The 22,627-nt window shown below is 47.5% G+C and overlaps 1 protein-coding gene across 5 annotated transcripts in view; it reads left to right on the plus strand.

The window, feature by feature from the left end:
* The window catches only part of LOC149356798 (Golgi-associated plant pathogenesis-related protein 1-like), a 137,176-nt gene that overhangs the window by 36,509 nt on the left and 78,040 nt on the right, over positions 1-22,627 (plus strand). Inside the window, exon 2 of one of the 5 annotated variants that reach the window (XM_089584328.1) lies at positions 15,624-16,105. The exons of the other annotated variants lie outside the window; for them this stretch is intronic. The gene's annotated coding sequence lies outside the window, so the exon portion shown is untranslated. The remainder of the gene's footprint in view (positions 1-15,623; positions 16,106-22,627) is intronic. 5 annotated transcript variants of the gene reach the window in all.

Here is a 22,627-nt window from a genome sequence, read left to right on the forward strand (position 1 = left end):
AAAATTGCTGGCATTTTCGCTCTATCAGGAGGCAGAGTACGGTTTGTGCGAGTGCCTTCAATGGTGCTTATTTTGCCCTGATAGCACTGAAGCAACAAGAAATATTTTTACAGGTTTGTCTCAGCTCATTTTCTCCTGTGAATGCCACGTCAAGTTTAATCAGGACTTTTGTCTGGGTCAGTTGGTGCATAGCTAATTGACGGAAACCACAGCGCGAAAAGAACGAAGACAACAAGGAACACAGACAACAGGACAGGCTCTGAACTACCAATTCTTTAATTTTCACAAAACCAGCATGGTGAAAACCACTCACTCTGGACAACGCTGTGCGGTCGGCTAAATCATAACGGGAAGAGTGCCTTGAAAATGTTCCGAAGATGAGACAGCTATCAAGAAAGAAGAACAAATTTACCTGCATGGCTCAAATAAGGTCAAACGAAAAAGGCAAAAAAAAAACAAGCAGCAGCTCGCGTTTACTACACCTCAAAAAAGTTATGAGGATTGGTATCAAATAACAGAGCGCAAATGGCGAACAGAAAACGGCCACAGGGTGTGAAGGACGACAGAAAAAAAAGGAGACGTGAAAGGTGGCCAAGGTGGGCGTGATGAAAATGTAAAAGAGTTCAAAAGCCTGCTGGGCAAGTACAATACAATAAAAGAGAGCAAATTCATGGACAGCCAACAATAAACACGACAAAAAAATGAAAACTAAAAAATGCATTAAAAAACAAAGCTACCGACGGCCAACGTTAACAAGGTAAAGTAGTTAAAGCGCTTCAAACAAATTAAAAAAGAAGGCAACAGCTGTGGTACCTTACAAAGCAGCAGTTGTGCAGGCATTATGGATTAAGGACATAGACGAGTTTCATGTAAAATTACTGGATGATATTTGCAACGGCTGCACAGCCGCCATAGTTGTCCATAAAGTTAGCAATAAAATTCCAATAAGCAAGAGGGTCAGGCAGGAGGACACGATCTTTCCAATGCAATTCAGCGCCTGTTTACAGATCGTATTCAGACTCTTGGGTTGGGAACAGTTTTAATGAAGATTACCTTGGGAATTTATTATCTATTTGTTAATATCAGTGCGTCAAATTCCCCAAGGGCTCCAGAAATTTCGATAACCTGTGGTTCTTTAACGTGCACACACATCCCACAGTACATGGAAATCTAGAATTTCGCCTCCATCAAAACTCGACCGCCGCGGCCGGGATTGAACCCGCGTCTTTCGTGTCTGCAGGCGAGCATCATAACCAGTGAGCCACAGCGGCGGCTGTCCGATATTTGGTTACAACTAAGTTGCAAAACTTTTTGATCTCCCCTCGTACCTGTATGGTTGATAGTGCTGGCGTCGATGAAAAGAGAGTAATGATATTTTTTTAGTGTTTGAGGAAATTAACCATTTTTCACGCCAGGATTCAATGCGTTTAAGATCGTCTTGAAGTACGCGAGAGTCAGAACTGTTATGGATGGGACGGTAGATGAAGCAATCATCTGCAAATAGGCGGATGTTAGCAACGATATTATTAGGCAGATATTTAATTTAGATTAGAAGGAGCAAGCGTTCAAGTACAGTGCCTTAGGAAACGCCAGAGAATACTGGAGAGCAATTCGATGAAAGTTTGGTAGCCAACACAAATTGCTTCTGGCTAGTATGGACATTGCATACCCAGTCCAATACAAGAGGGTTAATGTGTAATCGTGAAAGTTTGAGTAGAGGTAGTTCGTGAAGAAATTTGTCAAAAACTGTTTCAAGATCCGAAAAGAGAGCGGCTGCATGTATAATTAAATGCTGGCTAGAACTTAAGTCGTTCATGAATAAGGCTAGTTGAACATGGCATGAGTATTCTGCGAAAGCCATGTTCATTAGAATAAAAAAATGCTATGGATATAAGGAATTTTACCATGTGGGGGCACACCACATGCTCCATTAACTTCGAACAAAGGCTTGCAGTGAAGTAGGGCGATGACTAGAACATGAGGATGCAGGACTTTTTTTCGGAACTGGAACAACCTTGCCTATTTTGCAGTCTTCCGGCACCACTCCTGATGGGAATGGTTGCTGGGAAAGATGGCATAAAATCATACTGCCAGTATTTTTTGTGTGCTTTTAGCACTTTTGAGTTGAAGCCATCGGAACCTGGTGAGGATGCAAGTTTTAGTGAGTCCATAATTTTCAGGATACCGGGAGTATTAAAAGTAATGTCATGCATGACTGCGTGATTATAACTAGCAAATTCTGGCAGTCTTAGCGGGCTCTTGCGTAAATACAGAGCCGAATGTGCGGATACATTCCTCGCCTATTTCACAGTCAGGGATTGGATGGTTCTGGTGATCATACAATTGTAATGCTTGCGAACGTTCGGGGCAAATTATACTCCAAAATTTTTTCAGGGCTGTTTTTTGTGATTGTTAGCAGGACTGATGAATAGAAAGAACGGTTTGTTTTGTTAGTATCTCATTGAAAGTCTTTTTCCGCAGCGTAATACTTCCTCCGTGAACATTGGTTGTCCCATGGTTTTGTGGCGCTTTTGTGGTGTGTGTCCTTTCTGTCAGTCCTCGTTTCATTCTCGTGCGCTCGGAAATTTTGAGATTGGTTGTTAGTTCGCTTAGCTGAACGCAAGAGCCTTTTCTTTTTCTTTTATGACGTTTCAACGTGGTGTTGAACCGGCCGTGGGGGTGGCTCAGTGGTTATGGCGCTCGGCTGCTGATCCGAAACACGCGGGTTCGATCCCGGCCGTAGCCGCCGAATTTCGATGGAGGTGAAATCCTAGAGGTCCGTGTACTGCACGATGTCAGCGCACATTAAAGAACCCCAGGTGGTCGAAATTCTGAAGCTCTTCACTACGCCGTCCCTTATAGCCTGAGTCGGTCTGGAACGTTAAACCACCATAAACCAAACCAAACCGTGGTGTTGAACAATGGTGATCGCTTTTTCTGCTACTGTAATAGTCGGTATGTGCATTGGTATCAACTCATGCATTTTTCTCTTGAAAAGCAACCAGTTACTTTCAACGGTACGTTTTGAAAAGTCTTGAAGAAGCCAGACGGAAAATTCTACGAGTGCTGTGTTAATTTTGGAATAGTTCCTGTATCGTACAATGTTATTGTTTTCGTTATTTTTGAAGCATGCGCGGGAGATAACAATTATAAAGAACCGTGGACAATGGAATGGACACTAAGCCCTGGCAAATATGTGAGCGGAGAGAGCATATCGGGTTCGGATGCTACGATCAGCTGGAGTGTGTTACAGGAATTGGCGCCTCGACGCGTCAGCTGTGAAACTCTGCGTTAATCCAAAGGTTATGCACGTGTTTACAAAGTCACCTTCACTGCTATTTGTTCAGAGGATTTAGGCGAGGATAGACTAGGCTATGGCATGGAAATTGAAGTATCCGAAGAGCAGGATAGGTGGTTGACGATGTGTTGCGGTTAAGCACCTCATTGAACTCGGCAACAAAAGAAACATCGGCGCCAGGAGGGCGACAACAGGCGCCGATTACTATGGGTGGATAAGAGGCGTTGCTGATAACAAATATTACTTCTAAGGGGGTGATGTCTTAACTTCAGCGCGCTGAAGGCTTCGGTGGGTGGGTATCAGTATGCCAAAACCACGCTTGTTATTTCGATCGCGCCTGAAGACAGTGAAACGAGATGAAAGTGAAAGTAAGCACTTCGGAGTAGATGATTGAGGAATAGAGCCACGTTTCAGGGAGAACTACAAGTTTAAATTCTGTAATGTTCATTACACTGCGAATGATTGCCTTTTATGATTTTAAAGCATGGGGATAACCTGCTGAATACTGCAGCCAAATGTATGTTTTATTCCCTACGATTAGTCTGTCGTGCCTAAGCTCATATACCTGTATTCCTTTCCTTGTCTTACCAAATACCAGGAGGTGCTTTCTAGCGGCAAGCATTTGTGGACATGGGCGTCCGGAAGGGGGGAGCAAGGGAGGCGGTTGCCCCCGCCCCCTGGGATTACGGATATTATTTATGCACTAGTTCTTTTTCGGTGCTAACCTACCTCCGCCCCCATTCCCGGACACCGGGGAGGGGGGCGGGATTCCAAGAGAAGCAAGTTTAGCTTGCAGATGATTATGCGGAACACGGTCGAAAGCCTGAGAAAAGTCGAGAAATATGGCATCAATTTGTGAGCGATTGTACATGTACTGAAGCATGTCGTGTCTGAATTCGGTGAGCTGTGTTTCGCATGATAGTAGCTTTCGAAAGCCATGTTGGTGCGGGTAAAAGTAATTTAGTGATTCAAGATGAGCGATTAAATTTGATGCTATTACGTGCTCAAGGAGTTTGGACGGGATGCTGGTGAGCGAAATTGGTCGATAGTTGTTTGGTTTTGACCGATCTTCTGATTTGTAAATAGGTATTCCTTTTGCTTTTTTCCAATCGTGAAGAACTTCGCCGGTACTGCGGGACTGTGAGAACAACAGGTATAGTATTTTACTTGATATTGCGATAGTATTGTTCAGTATTCTTCAGTATTCTTCAGTATTCTTTAACATTTTGGCGCTAATTTGGTCACATCCAGCTGACGACGACAGTTTGAGGGAGTTAATTAAGTTGGCTATTCCATCGGCATTAATTTCTATTTCTGGCATTAAGGTCACTGGAAAGTCATTCATGGAAGGAACAACAGCGTTAGTGATTGGAAACACTGATGAAAAATACTTGTTAAGAGCCGTCGCGCATTTTTCTACTTCGACTGGTTGGTCATCATCTCCCGAGAGTTCGAACTGGTTAGTTTGGCAATGTTTTTTCTGGTCATGAAACTCCGGCCAAAGTTTCATATAGGGACAGCGCGCGCCGCTAGAGGCGCGGCTGTCGGCGAGGGGGCACGAGTCGCTGTGCGAGAGCCCTGCTCGCAGCTGCTGTTTTCCGGCCGACAGGCTCATATTCGCTAGGTAATTGCGCTTTTTGGGGATCAGTATTTGAACTTAGGATGGACGCTACTTTACTGGTTATCGTCTGAAAGCTTGGCTGCAACATCGAGACACTAAAAACCCTGTGCGATCGACGACGGCCGCTAGTATGTTAGCGGCTGTTTTCTGGCAAACAATTAACGCGCTTACTTTCTCTCGATGCTTTTACGAAAAAGCGATTTTTGTACACGGTGTTGGGATTGTCGGCCTTGTCGGCCGTTCTCGGTTGCTTCTGCTCGGGCCCACGTGGCCAGAAGTACGATCATGACAATGGGTCCATCCAGCCTGCGCATTCATTTTTACCTCAACTTGCTTACCACGTCATTCTGGAAGATCTAGCGTAGCGATCAGAACATATTAATATTTGTTTTGGTTGCGCCTGTCTCGGCGGCCGAGTCCTCGCTTTCATCTAAGTGTACAAGGCTGCTTAAGGCTGGCGTTTACCTCGTGCGAAATACTGCAATCTCACTAGTGCTGAAAACAAGACATTATGGCGGCATTTTAAGAACTGGAGTGCGCGCTACAAAAGCGATCACATGAGGAATGCACCGCTATTTTGATGGTGCTCTCTCAATTTGTTTTTTACTGACACTTTCGGAGGTGGCGAAACCAGCTGCTGAAGACTATTCCTGCATAAGCTATTTATTTACACTTTGTCACGCTTTGACTACGGAGGCGCTGGCGAGTGCAAGGAAATTGTGAATTTCTCTTGTTCATTGCTCATGTGCTGGCTTCGCGCTACCAAAATAACAGACAAGCTTTGAGCGGCCACGCAAAAAAACCAAAAATGAGCAATTATAGAAATCACGGAGGAACATGTACAAAAAATAAAAAGCGCTAGGAGTTTAACGTGGTTAAACCGCGCAGACGTGCGAACGCATGTGTTTAGCCTGTTTGGCTCATGGTTTTGCTTTGCTCGGTCGTTGGCACGTCTGGCGGCCATGTTAGACTGAAATTAAGCTCTGATCGAGGTTAAGCTGGTCTGATGTGTTCGTTCCGAAGGTGGAAGTTGATGAAGACGACGGTGTACAATGCGCGCAGCGCGAGAGTGTGTTGCAGAGTGTGAGTGTGTTGTTGAGTGTGTTTGGGTCTGCACGAAACCTTGGCCAATCTCCCACCGTGGGTATTATGTGCCATCGTTTCTGAGGCAACAACAACACGAGGCGTGATCGGCTGCTGCGATAGCACAGTGCTCTCGTGCAGTGGCCAGCGAAGCTGGTCCGTTCGCGCCGCGGGGGGTTCGAAATTTCCAAGCGCGGCAATATTTATTTCATTTCTGCACCCTCAAAGTCAGGGAGGCCACGAGATTCTTGGTTGAGTTTGACCCTGTCGAGTAGTGCTTTCGCACCAAAAGCCATCAGCACATTGAAGAGTGCAGCTGTCTGAAATGCAACACCGTCACAGATTCGTGCTCAAGTACGCTGGTAGGCCTTCGACTATCCGTCGGACGGCGCCGAGCCTGAGTTTCAGCTTCTCGCGTTGCGGCGACACTGCTTCTCCGTTGATCACGAACTCGTGAGGCCGAATTAAATTCGCGGGGCAAAATGCCTCTCGCAGACACGGACATGCTTGGAGTCGAAGCTAAATCCACCGCTTTCCTGTCGGGGCATCGCCCGCTTCCATATTTCACGCTGCTCGGCGTCGCTCGGCAGACAGAACAGCGAGGCCTTTTCCTGCGTACCTCCGTAGACGGAGCGGCAACCCGTCACGCAGCAAGTATTCGGCATCGCAGGCTTGCACTGTACTTATTTTGCAAACGAAGGCAAAGTGAAAAGAGAAAATAGTTGCTGCCGCACCACCGGCGTCCCATTCCGCCCGTAGACTCGCGGGAGCGAGCGTCGTTGCCCCCACAGGACTCTTAGCGCCGCCTCGTGGAAGGCGCGGTTAAAATATGAAGCTCTCCCATAGCGTTACGGAGAAGTTCATGACCATGGTATGGCTTTTGGGGGAGAGAATTCGCCAGAATTTACTTGGGTTTGACTGTAATATTGATAGCAGATCAGAAGAAAAAAATTTATTTTTAGACGCCTTCAATTCTTGAACATAATTATTTGCACTTACACTGTATCGCTCCCATGCCGTGCAGCTATTAACTAGTATAGCCTGCCAGTGATGCCGTTTCTTCTTGTTAAGGAGGCTTTTAAGACGTTTGTTGAACCACTGGTTGTTTAAATCAGTCTTTATAAGGACGGTGGGAATGTATGAAGCTTGTAAATTAAGCATCGTGTTTTTATATAATTCCCAATTCGTGTTGACAGAGCGAGATGAGTATATAGTACTAAAGTGTTCGTAAACCTGTTCAAGTTCCCGGTTAATTGCCTTAATGTGCGCCCTCTTATAATCAGTGATAAGCTTTTGGGTACGTGATCTCTTCTTGATAGGTAATGATATGCATATATGAAGGAGGCTATGATCGCTGAAGCCTAGTAATATATTTAAGCTTTTAATGTCGTCTGGATTGGATGTTAGTAAAAGATCCAGTGTATTGTCACCTCTTGTGGGGCATGTTATTACCTGATGTAAGTTTAAGTCTAGAACTAAATCAAGGAACTGTTTTGCTTCGTTTGATTGTGATTTGTGAGGTTCTGATAGCAGAGGCCAGTTGATAGTGGGATAGTTGAAGTCACCAAAAAGAAAGATGGGCGCGTTGGGTAGCTTGCTCCGAACATGGGAACCTATGGCTAAATTATGGTATAACAGATATCAGTTTCTTAAGTGTCTTGCCTTGTCCTGTCTTGAGCCCCTGCTGTAGTGCTAACATAATTTCAATCAATCAATCAATCAATCAATCAATCAATCAATCAATCAATCAATCAATCAATCAATCAATCAATCAATCAATCAATCAATCAATCAATCAATCAATCAATCAATCAATCAATCAATCAATCAATCAATCAATCAAATACTCTTTATTTGCTCATACAAGGAAACGTACAAACTATTTGGACCGATAGCCTACATAGCTAGTATCCGGTCCAATACAACATGAACTGGTGGGCGAGTTGGTCTGGCATACTTTGCCTTGCCATACTTTGCCTTGTACTTTGCCTTGTCGGTCCAATACGAAACAGCATATTTGGGCAACCTCATAGAAAATATGTGAATAATTTTTCAACGCAAAGCAGTGAACAAAAATAAGGAAATTGTCCGGTCTTATATCGAAAAAATAGAAAACAAAGCATGTACAAATGCATGAGGAAAATGCAAGCTGACATTTCAACAAAACACACACAAAGCATTCAACAAAATACAAGCATTCAATGAAAGTAGCGAAATCACATCATTATTTGATTGTGCAAAAAAAAAACAACAACTTCGAAGAAAGTTTTGAAATTTCTGGCAAGCTTTAGTTCTATTGGGTATGTATTGCAGACCTTCGTCCCAACCGATTCGAATAATCTCTGACTGTGTGTATTCTTATGGAGTGGTAGGTTAAAGTTACCGTTGGCCGCATGTTTTGTGTTGCGTACTGGAAAAATGAACAAGCTCAACGGAACTGGAGCTTTGTACTTTGCCTTGTCAAATGGCGGAAATAGAAGCATCACAGGCGCCTGTTGTTCCTATTAAACAACAACTTGACCGAATTGATAAATCGATCCCGGCCGCTGCGGTCAAATTTCAATGGAGGCGAAATTCTAGAGGCCCGCGTATTGTGCGATGTTGCTGCATGTTAAAGAACCCCAGGTGGTCGAAATTTACAGAACCCTTCACTACGGCGTCCCTCGTAGCCTGAGTCGCTTTGGAACATAAAACCACCAAATGCAAACTGAACTGATTCACTTCATAGTGCAGTTCGGAGGAGCGTACATGAGCTGACGTCGCAGGACACACCTAAATACCTGCACACACACACACTGCAGTTGAGGCGGAAGCCTTATATGGCTCATCAGTCACGAAACCTATTGGCCGGCGTTCGCGGGAAACGGATCGAAAGCCCACGTGACTGCATGACGTCATTCGCGGTGCATACATCATCAGAAAAGAAAGAAAAATGAAATTTCTCACAAAGCGGGTTTCGAACCTTGCTGGGCGAAAAGTCATCAGCTTCGCTGACTACTTCATTAAAACGAGACGCCATCAATGCTTAAACAAAAGAAAATGCGCCATTACGCAGCACAACTCCCCGCTTGCGAAACTACTAGTGTCTAAGCAGCGAACCCCGGCGTTCGTGCTGAAAGGATGACACCAAAACCTCTGATTCGTCAAGAAGGACTGTGACGTCATCAGCCAGGAGACCAATCAGCAACCGCCGCGAAATTCGAATGGTCGTCGTCAACTAAAGGTAAGACAGGATGTTGGGTTAGGTGGCTGATAGATTCAGCAAATGTAAAAATTGGCTGCAGCTCAGCTCTGCTAAGCCCGATTATGTAAGCGAAAGCTCTGTAATGCGTGGTTATGGTGTGTTGCTAAGGCAAGTTAGGCTGGCTAAAGGGGTATGAACCCTTGCTTTTCGTAAGAAAATTGGAAACTCCGCAGCGGCCGCCGTGCTTTGCAAATGGCGTCACACCGTCCTGTTGGTTGACGGCACTGTTGCACGCTGTCGGGTCTCCCACGCTCTAGACGATGTTATCCGAAGAAGGATTGCAAAAAGCAGCTTTTTCCGGGAGGCCTGGACAGACAATGCGCCCAGAAGGTGAACTGCACCCACGCAGCTGGGCTAACTGGGCGTGCGAGAATAAACTGCAGTCCTGCAGTCCCCTAGGTCTCTTGTTATCGGCTGGGGATGTCCAGCTCTGGAAATTTTTCTGGGCGGCAAGCCAAACGGGACAATGAGCGCCAAGCCACATACAACGAAAGCAAGTGCCTCCTGAAGCCCAGTCGTTCCTCTAGAAAACAACAGCAATACTGCTTATTCTCTAGAGATCCCTCAAACTAAAACCTAAGATTAAACCAAATTTTCCTGAACGAATGCAGAGCGCGTACCAGATGCAAGGTTCAAATGTACGGACTACTAGAATGCGTTGGGACACATCAAGACGGAGGAAAATCATATTTGGTTTGCAATTGGTCGCAAAGGTTGAAACAATATCGGATGTCACCCATGATGGGCGGGTTCAACCGAGAGGTTGGACGTAGGCTTTGAATTCTGCCTCAAGCTGTTCTCAATTCGCAATTAACACAATTGCCGATGCGGTCTTTCATCCTGCATCACAGCAGACATCACGGGACCTGCCATAAACGGGTGAAACTTGCGCAATAAACACTGCATAAGTAGCAACGAACTGCAAAATTTAAAAGGCTAAATAATGACTTGGCGGGTTAGCATTGCTAAGCACGAAATATAGTGCGAAAGCAGTTTTTTGCAGCCAGAAACTACAATCACGTATGTGAAAGCTGGACTAAGGTGCCCACTGACCCAGGGACCCAGTTATGCGTGTCTTATACTTTGTCATTGTCAATGCCAGTTAACCCAATCTGCGCCGGCGGCCTATGTTCCAGTGCCGCATTTCTGCAGCAATGTTGTCAACGCCAACGCGTATTGCTCTAGTGCCAGGTTTCTGCAACAACGTTGTCCACGTCAAACCATGCAGCGCAGATCTTTCTGTCACTACAGCCACGTAGCTCAAAGTCTAAATATTAGTTTGATAGTGGTATTAATTGCTGGAGAAGGCTACGTGCAATGCACAGCATGAGAATATGTTGTAGTTTAACACGAGGCATGGTCGACTGCGGCGATAGCCTAATGTTCTCGTGCAGGAGGCAGCGAAGCTGATTTGTTCGCGCCGCAGCAGGCTTGAATCCCATTCGCGGCAATATTTAGGTATTCATTTATGCTTTGCCCAAGGTCGGCAAGGTCAAGCATGACACAAACCAGTGAGGCGGTGTGACCTCGCGAAGTAGTGTTTTCATACTAAAAAAGGGTAGCACCTCCAAGAGCCAACGCCAGCTACCTAGGCTACAATGGCCAAGAATGGCCTTGATAGTGTTTTTGTGTCAGCGGGCACTAGCATGTAACAAATATTGTAAGTAAATTTTCAGTGAAATACCACACAAGTTGCCCAACAACAGTATTGCTAAAAGTAAACTCGGGTGCCAGAGTTAGCGACTTAAACCACAATGGGCCATGAATGACTTCGCTAGTACTTCCGTGGTTCAGTGGAGACTCTCACAATCCGCAGCTGGCATATGCACAAGTACATTATCATCATCATTAGTAGCAGCAGCCTGACTACGTCCACTGCAGTAGAAAGCCCTCTCCCATACTACTCCAATTAACCCTGTCCTGTGGCAGCTACGGCCACATTATCCCTGCAAACTTCTTTATCTCATCTACCCACCTACCTTTCTGCTACCCCTGCTACGCTTGCCTTCTCTTGAAATCCAGTCCGTTACCCTTAACGACAATCGGTTACCTTGCCTGCTAAGCATTACATGCCCTTCCCAAGCAAATTTTTTTATTTAGACAAGGATGTCATTGAACCCGTGTGTGTTCTCTGACTCACAAGTACATGTCGCAGGTCAATTTGCAACAAACCTTTCATCATAAATGATGCCATGAAAGGAGGACAAAAAAACGCAGTAATCGCGCGGGTTGAGATTACCGCTCACGATGGAAATGGTTGTTTCAGTGGTCTGTTGTTCCCCTGCAATGATCTGCGCAACACTTAAGTTATTTCGAATGAAAAGAAAATGTCTTTAAGAGCTGCATCACTGCAGCGACAATTAAGCAAGAGTGCAAAATGCGCTCAGACATAACAGGTAAAAAAACCTTAGTTCGCATTTTTCTGCAGGGTAGTAGGATGGGTGTCGGCTCTTGCAGCCGACACTTGACAAAAGCTGAGTGGGTGGTCTGTTCTGCGTCCGCGCGACATATTTTCGAAGCCTGGGCAGTGCTGAAAAAGCTGAGAGCGACAGGGGCGCAGCCTCCTCTCTCTGTTCACTAAGTTTTGTGTCCCCCCTCTGGGGGGTTTTACGCGCGGCAGCCGTGCATCCTTCTCCGCAGCACACTGCACGCGTCATAGGGCCTGGAATAACTCCAGCGATGGTTGGTTTTCAGTGACGACGGTAAACTCTTGAGCACCGAGGTGAGTACAGCCAGTTACACGCTTCGCCGGCCCTCAACCGTACAAGCCTATTTACACGCACTTTTTGCTTTTTAGCGAAACCTTCCTATTTGGTTTCCTTTCCGTGCCGCCGCCTTCTCAAAACTGTTACCGTTGGTTTGACTGCGTGTCACCAGTACTCGCACTGCCGTCATGTTTATAGCTCCAAGCCTTGACCTGAGCGCCGAAAGCTGAACTAACGATTCTCAAAGGCTCGTCGCGTTCCGTATTTCTCTTGCAGTAAGATTTTTCCTGGAAATCGGTCGCCTCTGCGATTTTCTCTGAGTTCGGTTCTTTATTTTCTTGTCTTCTGTCACGGGCCGCTGTGGCGATGCCGTCATTTATCTTCAAAGGACCTTTCCCTGGGTTCTCACGAGTTGCGCCGTGGTGAGAGTTTTCGAAGGCTGTCTGCCCCTGAGGCACAGCATTCCGTTCCAATGTGACATTGCTCTGAGGGCTTGAAATCGCCCTGTCGCACATTTCTTTCTTGCCAGCGCTTCGGACCAGACCATCCCTTGTGCTCTTGTTGTTATAGGCAGTGCTGCAACACTACGCTGGTCGCCGAGCCATTTGGCGGAGCTCTTAAAAGGCCAAGCTTCGCATGCGCGAGGAGCGGTTGACGTCACACGGCGCACAGCTGGCGCGTCGGGGTGTTGGCCGGGGCCGCCACCGGAGCCGCTGCCATGCGCTCTTCATCGCCTCGCCGACAGTCTTCCTCTCTTCCTCTCTGATGCGCAGTAGCGATTGCGCATCGCCATCTGCGTGGTTTGTGGTGTATATAAAATTGGCAGTCGCTTAGCTCTGCCATGCCAGGATATACGTAGCGTGAGGTGAGGGCGAGGCGTCCACATCTCGGTGGACACCTGAACCAGAGGTAAGGCGCATAACTGCCCTATTGGAACAGTGGACGCCACAACCATGCTTTAAGCTAAGTGGCGGTAGTGACAGGTTTGCGCTGCATGCCTTGCAATTGACAACGTTGTGCCAGAAACGCGGCGCTGAAGCCATAGGCCGTCAGCGTTCGTTGTGTTCATTGGCGTTAGCGTTGACCACGTTTCACACTCCGATCATTTTAAGGAAAGGAAGGTCGCACAATGGCTCCCTGGGTCAGTGGACACCTGAATTGTGCTTATAGGTACGTGGGGTGATGAGAGAGAGAGAGAGAGATGTGAGCTGCAGGCATTGCCAAGGTTGTGCCAGAAACGCGGCGCTGAAGCCATAGGCCGTCGGCGTTCGTTGTGTTCATTGGCGTTAGCGTTGACCACGTTTCACTCTCCGATCATTTTAAGGAAAGGAAGGTCGCACAATGGCTCCCTGGGTCAGTGGACACCTGAATTGTGCTTATAGGTACGTGGGGTGATGAGAGAGAGAGAGAGAGATGTGAGCTGCAGGCATTGCCAAGGTTGTGCCAGAAACGCGGCGCTGAAGCCATAGGCCGTCGGCGTTCGTTGTGTTCATTGGCGTTAGCGTTGACCACGTTTCACACTCCGATCATTTTAAGGAAAGGAAGGTCGCACAATGGCTCCCTGGGTCAGTGGACACCTGAATTGTGCTTATAGGTACGTGGGGTGATGAGAGAGAGAGAGAGAGATGTGAGCTGCAGGCATTGCCAAGGTTGTGCCAGAAACGCGGCGCTGAAGCCATAGGCCGTCGGCGTTCGTTGTGTTCATTGGCGTTAGCGTTGACCACGTTTCACACTCCGATCATTTTAAGGAAAGGAAGGTCGCACAATGGCTCCCTGGGTCAGTGGACACCTGAATTGTGCTTATAGGTACGTGGGGTGATGAGAGAGAGAGAGAGAGATGTGAGCTGCAGGCATTGCCAAGGTTGTGCCAGAAACGCGGCGCTGAAGCCATAGGCCGTCGGCGTTCGTTGTGTTCATTGGCGTTAGCGTTGACCACGTTTCACACTCCGATCATTTTAAGGAAAGGAAGGTCGCACAATGGCTCCCTGGGTCAGTGGACACCTGAATTGTGCTTATAGGTACGTGGGGTGATGAGAGAGAGAGAGAGAGATGTGAGCTGCAGGCATTGCCAAGGTTGTGCCAGAAACGCGGCGCTGAAGCCATAGGCCGTCAGCGTTCGTTGTGTTCATTGGCGTTAGCGTTGACCACGTTTCACACTCCGATCATTTTAAGGAAAGGAAGGTCGCACAATGGCTCCCTGGGTCAGTGGACACCTGAATTGTGCTTATAGGTACGTGGGGTGATGAGAGAGAGAGAGAGAGAGATGTGAGCTGCAGGCATTGCCAAGGTTGTGCCAGAAACGCGGCGCTGAAGCCATAGGCCGTCGGCGTTCGTTGTGTTCATTGGCGTTGGCATTGACCATGTTTCATACTGTCGCCGCGGTGGCTCAGTGGTTATGGTCCTCGGCTGCTGACCCGAAAGACCTGGGTTCGATCCCGGCCGCGGCGGTTGAATTTCTTTGGAGGAGAAATTCTAGAGGCCCGTATACTGCACGATGTCAGTGCACGTTAAAGAACCCGAGGTGGTCGAAATTTCCGGAGCCCTCCACTACGGCGTCTCTCATAGCCTTAGTCGCTTTATGACGTTAAGCCCCAGAAACCAACCAACCAACCAACACACCGACCATTTTAAGGAAAAGAAAGCGAGCGCGCGCGGCGAGGCACGGCAGCTGTGCGTAGTAACGTCACTTGCTCCTCGCGCATATGCAGTGTGGTCGTGCAAGAGCACGCGAAACGGCGAGAATGTGGGCACTGTAGCTCACGCAACAATATATGGCTACGCGCAGATGTTGCTTTCGCAGTCCTACAGGTTTAGCCAGAGCTAAACCATAGCCAACTTTTCCTTAACGTTACCCCGACATACTCTGACCTTGCTTTTGAAATGTCATTTATTTGTGGACTTGATTCTGCCCTGTCCTTGCTGTTATGAGCAACAGCTCTAGCTGACCAAGCGGGGTCCGCCACCGTTACAAGGCCGAGCAGAGCAGCAACCATGTGACGTCCGAGCGAAGCTCCGACTGCCGCCGCTCGCTGGATGCACCTCACGCCCGCGCGTAATCGACTGCCGAGGCTGCTGGTTTGACTGACCCTGGCCTTTGCGTTGTCGCATCGTTGGATGAGCGCGCGCGGGCACCACGGTCGCTAACGGCGCATACGCCCATGGCCGTGCGGGCGCTCCGCTGACAGCGAGTGGCCGAGGGGGAGGAAAAGACGCAGGCTGAGAGTGGGGTAACAAAGGCTCGGTGGAAAAAGCAATTACGCCCCGCTGTCCGCGTGGAGAATACGTAACGGTGGCGCGTGCGAGAAGCGCGTCGGAAGATGGCAAAGGTGGGCACTTAATTTGTGCCTTTTTTTTTGTCTCCAGAGGCTTTTTTTTTTCGTATACCGCGTCAACGCCTGTAGTGCTACCTGAATGCCGCTGTGAGTGTGCCAGGTAGAGCAGGGACGGTTTGCAGGGACGGTTGCAAAGGACGAAAACTTTGGTGGCAATTATGGTGAGACTGTCGAGGGAGATCCCAGTGGGGCAAGTGAACAACATTGACATTATGCAGCTGCGCGAGAACCATGATAAATAAATTTAAGACGGAATTGATGCATGCCGTGTTGCTACCTATGCAGGAGCCGCTCGGCCATGCTGGTCGTGTTGTTTGCTTAACGAAGCCCTTCGGTGCAGGTCAGCGGAAACAAGCAACCCTGTGTTCGCTGGCGATCAGGGGCTGCGGACCACTGGGGGTGGTGGTGTCATCATCATCGTCAGCCTGACGGCGCCCACTGCAGGGCAAAGGCTTCTCTATGTCTGTCCACTCAACCTTGTCCTTTGTCAGTTGCGGCCACCCCATCCACGCAAACTTCTTAATCTCATCCGCCCACCTAACTTTCTGCTGCCCCTTGCTACGCTTGCCCTCTCTTGGAATCCACTCCGTTACCCTTAAGGACCAATGGTTATCTTGCCTTCCCATTGCATGCCCTGCCCAAGCCCATATCTTCCTCTTGATTTCGACTAGGATGTCATTAACGCGCGTTTGTTCCCTCACCCCCTCCGCCCGCTTCTAATCTCTTAACGTTACGCTTATCATTTTTCTTTCCATAGCTCGCTGTGTTGCCCTTAACTTAAGCTGAACCCTCTTCGTTAGCCTCCACGTTTCTGCCCCATAGGTGAGTTCCGGTAAGATACAGCTGGTGTATACTTTTCTCTTGAGGGAGACGGGTAAACTGCCATTAATTAACTGAGAGAACCTGTCATATGCGGTCCACCCCATTCTTACCCTCAGTTATTTCCCTCTCATTATCCGGGTCTGCGGTCACTAGGTGCCCTAATTAAACATGTTGCCTTACTACTTCCATGCGTAAAGTGACTCAAACATGTGCTCAGCCGATCAAAGCAGAGGCGCGCGCGATTGAATGTTCCCCATCACGACGTGAATTAGGGCGCAGACAAGTTTGTCGACCAAGATATTTGCGGCGGGGCACGTGGCAAAAAAAAAAAAAAATCGCTAATCACCGTACAGCACAGCAGGTGTTGGTTGGAAGACGTGGGATATAAAAACGCAAGCGTTTATATATTAACTAATGAAACAAGTGGAAATGTACGTGAATGATATAACTGATGGCATCTAATCTCGAAGGCGATTATTCGCCGAAGATTGCGTACTCTACCATGGAATAAAAGGCGGGAGTGATGTGCATGTTTTCCAATAAGACGTGAACAGAATCAGAAAATGGTGTGCAAAGTGGCATATGGAATCAAATTTGAATAAAACCCTCGGCATGACATTTACCAGAAAGAAAAATCCACATGTGAGCAGTAATAATTTAAGTGATGGGACATTAAATCAAGTTTCAGAGAACAAACACTTAGGTGTTTACTTTACCTGTCAAATAACCCTGTGGAGTTCACCCAACAAGCCATGTTTGACCAGTGTACTGTACGTACTAAAAAGGCCACCAGCCACATTACTACATCGCATACGCACGGGCTGCTCGTACCCCTGCGTGGATGTATAAGACGGGCTTGGCATCGTCTCCGCTGTGTTCTACATATGGTGCGCGCGGCGGTATAGAACATTATCTTATGTGCTGTCGGGTGTACAACGCGGAAAGGTGTGTGTTTTTCGCTTCCCTCAAGAAGACAGGAGCCCCTCATAGTTCCCTTCAGGACACTGTCTACCCGTGCTGAAAACAGTCATGTATAAAGGAGGCTGCATGCCTACTTTTAAAGTTCGTCCAGGACTCGGATCTGGACTCATGGCGACAGCAGCAGTTGACTTTTAACTCTTATGGGTGATTGTGTTTATAGCAGTGTGATCAGTCAGTACTCAGGTATGTGCCTGATTTTTGGACCTCATTTAACATTTAAGTGTCGCTACGGGGGAGCAGTTGCCTGCAGAGTCCGCAAGGGTAACTCCACCTGTAGCTTGCAACAAGCTCAACCTTCAGGCCATCTTGGTGTTCATTGCCGCGGTTCTACATGCACACCTGGGTTCAGTAACACAAACGAGCTGGGCAGGTGCGGTGACAAAACCTCATGAGAGATCACTGAAGCCGCAAATATCTTGAGTCCGGAAAACCACTGCGTCCATAGTCGAGCCCACTTATAACGAACCTCACGGTGGCGCCGATTGAATTTTCGTTGTATCCGACATTGGTAATAACTGGACTTCCCATGTTACAGCCAAAAATACATAGTTGGACAGTGTAAGTCCTTTATGCGCGTCTGCTAGTTCAAACTGCACCCTATTATGGCGCTCTCCAAGCTCTCCAGCGCAGTTACATACTTTTAGCCGATACATTTGCTACCAATAAGCTGGTTTAGGGAAGCGATATAACTAATCGCGGTGGAAACGCTCACCGTAGCAGTTGTCGCGTCGCCCTCCTCCTCATCGTCGTCATCAGATTCCTGGCAGTGGGGGGGTTCTCGTACTTCGATACTATTACTTTCGTCAGAGTATGCCTTTCCAATGTCGGCGTCATAACCTGCGCCAACGAAGTCATTCCAGGCGACATCGGGTCGGGCCAGCTGCGCCTCAACGACGCGTTTCCACAAATGCACATGTGTCCGATACCGTGATCCTCGACAGCGTCCCCCGTGGATCACGAGTGCCTAAACGCTGCCTCAAGCAAGCACTTGGTGCACTGCACAGTCATCTTCATCTACGCGACCTTATCATTCAACGGCAGGGAGCAGAGAGATTTGAACTGGGACCTTGTCGGTCAATAGACCCTTTAGAAAATTCAGTGCCATCTGGTGTGTGGCGCGCGAACCGCGGTGCCTCCTCCCTTACTTGGGCATACGCCTGCTGGACAGCGCTCGGACCGGATTGAAAAGTACGGCGCCTGGCGAAGCCACAACAAGCGCAATTTTCTTGTTTCTGTGTCCTAGCCATCTTCCTTGGCATTGGCTATCCGCTCCAAGCTATAGTCGCGGTGCCAGCATGCTGCTGTGTGCCTTTCTTCAGCCAGCGCGGCGTAAGAGCGTCGCGTAATGATATAAGTATTGCAAGAGCAGCGAAAGTTCCTTCTACCGTGCAGCCCTTCCGTTGTATAGTGAGCACAAATATAAAGGTTCCACCTTCGGTGCAATCGAGGATATGCATTGTTTCCGATGCTGGTGACTGTTTCGGTGCGTCACAAAATCAAAACGTTGCACAAACGCGTTTATTTTGGATTTTCTAGCACCCGCTTTCAACCATCCATAGTGAGTTCCGTGTGCGCGAAAAAGAGCACGACGATGCGGCGCCGCGACGAGCGCCGTCGTTCTCTCTGTTGCGAACATGGAGGAAGGAAAAAGAGAGGAGAGGCCCTTTCCACACAACGCCATGGGAGAAAAGTGTGGAGGAAATCACGTGGTTTTTTCGCGATCGGGAGGCCATCTAGTCCGGGCAGCTTAGCAACGGCGTCGTAGTTGCTGCTTGCCAACCGGGCGGTAGCAGACGGTCGCGGCGTAGCGTTTGCGGTGCGGCTTAGGCGTACTTTTCTCAACTGCTCGAGTTTATTTTTGATCGTGCTCACAGGCTGACGTTGGCGCCGTTCACTCATATCTCAGGTGGAATTCGCTGCAAAACTCTCGTTGTTGCGTGCATTGATTTCAACGTGCTCGGCGACCACGATCGCACGGGCATTTCGTCTACTGCGTCACTGCTCGGAGCCGTCGGGAGTCTACCGCTGCTCACTGAGGAGCACTCGCGCTGTTCGTTCACCAGTGATTCAATACGCCGTGCGCTAGAGAGGTCGTCAGCGTATTGTGCGGACGTTTCACGTCCTGTGCGTGCAGTGTGCGTGTACCATTCGCGCTCCCGTTTCTATCGGCAGTGAATCCTCGTTGCTATTAGGCGTGTTCTTGCTACGCTCCAGTGATCGTCACTGGCGTTAGTATAACTGTCATTTTCGTTTTTCGCGATTGCGCTTGTGTGAGCGGCGGAGGCCATGACATGGGCGGAGGGCGATATTTTAAAGGAAGCATGCTGCGCTCACTTTGCTCTTAGTATACTGCAGAAACTTTATTACCCGCCCGTTTCAAGCGTGTAACGTTTGAAGCGTCTAGCGAGCTCTAGCTTCTGGGACGTGCCGGGCTCAAGTGTATTCGTTCATATCGTGGCCAAGTCTGTGTTTCTGGTCGCGCGCTATGCTTATACCGGTTTCCTGTTGCAGGTTTGCAATTGCTTTTCTATCTGATGTCATAGTCAAGAAGTGCGAAAAAGGCAAAGCTCTAACTGAATTAGGAGGCCTTTTCTCACGTGTTTATTGTGCCCATGTCCTGTGATTGTGTTTTTTGGGGTAAAAAGTACTTAGTGAAATGAGGACCCACGTGTGCGCTGAATTTCATTGATGTCTGTGGTTATGTTGAAGAAAAATAATTTGATGCATTCGATCATTACGTAAAATAGATCAACTTTCATTTTATGTGTTGTCATCACGAGTAAAGTGTGCTACTATGCAGTGACATTAGAAGCTATAGTATTTCATCAAGTACCGAAAAGCGGTGCGTACAGCTGCAGCTCTGCACATTAAACATGAAACACGGCATGGAAGTGATGCACAACACCGTGAACTGAAAAGCTACGGTAATATACATTATGCACAATACTAGATCTGTGGATATGTGAAACATGCTGTTGCCATGCTACAAAGGATGGATTTATGGAGAGGGGCAGTCATATTTTAAACATTTATTTCTTGGACTTATTTCATTGAGAAAAACATGTTCAGAATGGTTATCCTGTGTAAAATTTCAGATAAACCCTCCCCTGCTGTCTACTATATGCACTTTGGCCCTCTCCGTTTCTGTCACCTGTGTGAGTGGCTCTTGGAGTTGTGAATCAAAAGTCATTGCTGGCATGGCCACCAATACAACACGTTATGATATTACATTTTGCGTTCAGGGTCAAGAACTCAAACTTCTTAGTATACTTGCCCATCCTCACTGCTGTATACGAGAAAGCATTCCTTGCATCACCAGCCGCACGAAAACATGCTATGAAGATAAGTATAGTATTTATGGCCAATAACAAAGTACTGCAGAATTTTTCCTACCCTCACTGCTTCAGCACAAGGCAACGTTGACACAGCCAGCTTCCCAAACATATGCAATGGAAGCAGATGGCTACATTCAGCAGCAAGAGCTGCATTAAAAGGCAGGTTGAACACTATAAGGTGGGGTGTGACCATGCATGGCAGCATTGTTCACGACTCAGCCGAAAGCAGACAAGTGCACACTCATTCACCATAAAACTGAGAGGTTTGTGCTATCCTCCAGAGAGCGCGATTAAAGTGCGGCCAGTATGCGGCACACTTTTATGCGAGCATAGCATGCAAACAACCCAATATCAATAACCTTGCTCAGGGATCTCATGCATGAAGCTCTAAACTCATTCTAGCAAAGACGGATTTTTTTTACAACCTCATGAGCATATTTGACAGCTGTACACTCAAAAATCATTATGCTCTCAAATAGAAATTAGTGTTGCAGAGTACCATTCAAATATGTCTCGTGCAAGCAAGCCGTACATGAAAGGCTTCCAGGGTAGCCATATACTAAAACATATCAGGAAGCTTAAATTTAAAGGGAGTTCTTTACACTGCATTAAGGTGGGATAATTTGTTCGGAAGCTTCATGAAATACACTGTGAAATCCAAGGCACACAACATTAAAAAGAGAAAGAAAAAAGAAAAAGAAAGGAAGAAGAAAAAAGAAAGTGCTTTCAGGCAATCGGTATGTGAAATCTCTTAATTTTAGAACGTTCCCCAAAGCTCTTATAAAATTTGACAAAATATTTTTGCAGAAATGACTAAAAAAACCTGAGCTACTGGTGACTATTGCATGCCATACTCAGTAAAGAATGCAGGGGCTCGTTCGGTTGAATGTGAAATTTACCGTTGATTTTATATGCGACTATTGTTGCGTATACCTTTATGCACTCGCTGTAGTTTCTACCGGCATCTTGCTTACACCTGCGATTAATTCGATCCCGACTTTACGTATTCACTGATCACACGCGCCCTTAGGTTATTCTAAACTCAGGTAGACACGTGGTAGACACGTGCGCCGAAGCAGATGAGTAAATTTTTATTCTTTCACAATACAGCCACTACCAGTGGCGTAGGCAGAAGTATTTTTCGGGGAGTGTTATACGCCGCCGGTAAAAAGAAAGAGACCCTGCGCTTAAACAATACCTTAGAGATTTTTCTTCTTTAATAAAGGCGAAGGGTTAGTTTTGTTCACTGCAATATCTATATCAAGATACGTATGCACACAGGATCCCGAGAACTTCATTCATAAAAAACATTTATTTTCTCACAAAAAACAACTCATACGGAAAAACGTGGCTATTTACAATATTTTCACATCATATACAACAACACAAAAGCTTCTGCTCTACAACAAAGTCTTCAACTGCAAACAAATGGCATTTGTCAAAACTTCTACCCCGTACATGCAAACCTGCTGGGGCGTGTGCCCATGCGGTAGCACGTTCCTTCGTTGGCTTTGAAACGCGCGCGCAATCGGCGCGGCGGCGAAACGTCAGCATGACGTCAGCCCGGACAAGATGGCGCCGAGCTTGTTTTCGGCTTCACAAAATGTCACGTGACGGCCTCTCCTCTAATTTTCCTTCCTCCAAGGTTGCGAACCTGGAGCAAAAGACGGCGACATAGGCGATGTGCAGCAGTAGCAGCAGTGTGTTTTCGTTGGATCAGTTCCTCCGGCTTAGCAAGCACTCCGGTAATCTGTCACCTTGATCTGAAGTGAGCAAACTATGCATGTGAACCGCTACAACGCGAGTATTAGACAGTTTTAGCTGAGCGTTTTTCCGGCCAGCGCAGAGGAGCGGACGAGCGCAGACGCCACTGCGCATGCTCTCGTCGCTGGGCCGGCCAGCGTTTTTACGGAGCGAAGCTTACGCCCGCTGGGAAGCCTTCTCCAGCGGAGCGATAAACAGCGCACGAGCGTGCGTAAGAGCGCGCGGGCGTGTATGGGTATTCGAGATGGCAGCCTCTTTTGTACATCTAAGACGCAACATTTACCCAATAATTAACTAAAAACACAGAATCTACCTTTACTAAATAGTTTCAGCGCATTATTAGCTGGCTTAATTGATATTCTTTTCACTCTAACTCGAATTGTGACCTATAGGTGGAGCAGCAGAGCAATTCGACTCTAGTCCGCTCGAGAAGACGGGCGAT

Source organism: Amblyomma mixtum, chromosome 3 (assembly GCF_055824585.1).
Source record: "Amblyomma mixtum isolate Tamu chromosome 3, ASM5582458v1, whole genome shotgun sequence".
Lineage (NCBI taxonomy): Eukaryota > Metazoa > Arthropoda > Arachnida > Ixodida > Ixodidae > Amblyomma > Amblyomma mixtum.